We start from the raw sequence: 2500 nt of genomic DNA on the forward strand, positions 1-2500 counted from the left end.
TCGTTGGCGGGCGCGCGTGGGTCCCGGTGGTCGGATTCTTTCTGACCGATGCTTTTCCGAGTCGGACTCCGGAGGTGGGGACCGGGCTGGGCCGCGAGGGGTGACCCGGAGAGAGAGGCCCGGGCCCGGGTGCGGTCCCTCGTGGGCTCCGGTCGCCTGGGAGGTGCCTCCGTGCGAAAATGTTTCCAAGTCCCCCTGGGTCCGGGGACGCGGACGGGCCGGGACCTGCTCGCGCGGGTGGCCGGGGAGGGCGCACCCGGCCCTTTAGCGGGCCCACGTGGGTCCCGGTCGGCGGACGCGACTTTTTCTCACCCTCCCCCGCCCCCTCCTCCACCGCGAGTCCCGGCCGGGGTGGGGGTGGCGGTGGGGACCGGCCCGAGTCGTACTGGGTGGCCCGGATAGGGCGGCCTGGGCCCGGGCGCGGTCCCTCGTGGGCCCCGCTCGTCAGAGGCGGCAGAGTGGGATAGTTCCTTTTCTGTAACCAAGTCTTCGCCCGGGGACTCGGAGGGACGGCGGTACGGTACCTGCTCGCGCGGGCGATCCGGGGAGGGCGACCCCGGCCCGCTCGCTGCCTCTGCCACGTTTTCCCGCCCCGCCCCGCTCCACTCTGCCGCCCCCCCCCCCCCCCCCCCCCGCTCCTCGGGTCGACCAGATGGCCCCGAGAGAGCTCCGGGGCTGCTGTGGATGGGGAAGTGTTGGGGAGAGGTAGCCGGGCCGAGGTCCCGGGGAGCCCCCCCGAGGTTCGTGGATGGGCCCCGCTGCCGGGCGCCGTGATTTTTTTCGCCTGAAATGGGCCTTTTTTACCACCAGATAGGTGCTGACACGGTCTCCTCTGGCATCTCTCGCTGGGGGTTCTGGGACTCTGGACGCGCGCAGGGCGCTGGGCTTTGGACCGCCGTCCGGCGCCCGAACCGGCCCTTGCCACTTGAGCCGCCCGCTTGGGCCTGCGCGCCGGCTCTCGTGTGTGCGCCCGGCTGACCCGACCCGCGGTGCCGCCTCCGGTCTCTGGCTCACCCGAGGGCGGCGGGGCGAGGTGGTGCGTGGGTCTTCTACCCCGTGTGACTCCCCTTCCCCGCCGCAGGCACCCGGTGGTGGCTGAGACGACCCCAACCCGCAGGCTCCGTGCCACGTGTCAGGCGTTCTCCTCGCGGGGTCGTCGGCCACTGTTGCCCGAGAAGGCAAGAGGGAGCGAAGGGGGGGGCTGGGTGCCGGCTGAGGCTGAAGCAGGCTCCTCCGGTGAGGGTCCTCGCCGTGCCCCTCCTCCCTCGGGGCCCTCGTGGCCCCTGGCTCTCTGGATTGACTGATCGATGTGGTGATGTCGCGCTCTCCTGGGCCGGGCCTTAAGTCGCGCCAGACGAGGGACGGACGTTCTTGGCGAACGGGACCGCTCTTCTCGTTCTGTCCGCGGGCCCCTCGCCTCTCTTGTCACGCCCTGCCGGCCTGCCGAGGGGTGTGTGGGAGGCAGGGGTGGTGGTCTCCGGCCCTGACCTGCGGTCTCCCGCCTCCTGCCTCATGGCGTGGGCGGGGCCGTGGTCCTCGGACGCAGCAGACGCTCTCGCTTCGCCTCCTTGGCGTGTGCCTCGCGGGCGGTCCTCCCCGCGTCGGTGGGGGCCGTCCCGCCGCTGCGCCGCGCGCCCGCTGCCGGCGCGTGAGCGTGACTTGCTCGGTCCTCTGTGGTGCCCCTGGAGCGCTCCAGGTCGTCCCTCAGGCGCGCGAGGCCGAGCGGTGGTGTCGTTCCCTTTTCCCAGCGTGCTCCTCGGGGTCTCCGCCGCGGTGGTGTGTCCCGTGAGTGGCTCTCTTGGGGGGGTCGAGACGGTAAAGGGCGCGGGGGCTTGCCTCTGTTTCTCTCCCTCGGTGGGGGACGGGGGCCTGCCACCTCGTCGCCATCGTCCTCCCACGGTGTGCCGTGGGGGGGACTGACTTCGTGGCCGGGCCGACGCCGCGTGTGCCGCCGCCCCCCACTTGCGTGTGTGTGGGGAGTCGCACACGGGCGTGGGTGCGATCGCGTTGGGCCGGGGCCTGTGAGAAGGGGGCGTCTGTCGCGCTTCTCGGGCGTGCTCCCCCCTTCCGGAGCCCGGTGGACGAGCCTGGGGGGCGGCAGAGGTTGTGCCCCCGAGGCTGTGGCCGCGAACGCTCCAGTGGGCCGTGTGCTTACCCATACCGCAGACCCCCCCCCACCCCTCCCACGGCCAGTCGTGGACTTGGTGGCTCGTGGAGCGCCTCCGTGGGCCCGAAGGGCAGAGACGATGGGTGGGGGATGACGCACCCTCGGTGAGAAAGCCTTCTCTAGCGATCCGAGAGGGAGCCTTGGGGTACCGGACCCCCCAGCCGCTGCCCCTCCCAAGCGTGCAGTGGGCCACGGTGGCCACTGCCAGAGCCACGTGGGTGGCAGAGGCCCTCGCCCTCGCGGGGAGGGCTTGCGCCGGCCCCGCGGTGGGGCCGAGTGCCGCTCTTTGCCTACCGCGGCCCGCGCCTCCCCCCTCTGAGTCGGGGGAGGGTC

Source organism: Pseudorca crassidens, unplaced genomic scaffold (assembly GCF_039906515.1).
Source record: "Pseudorca crassidens isolate mPseCra1 unplaced genomic scaffold, mPseCra1.hap1 Scaffold_72, whole genome shotgun sequence".
NCBI lineage: Eukaryota > Metazoa > Chordata > Mammalia > Artiodactyla > Delphinidae > Pseudorca > Pseudorca crassidens.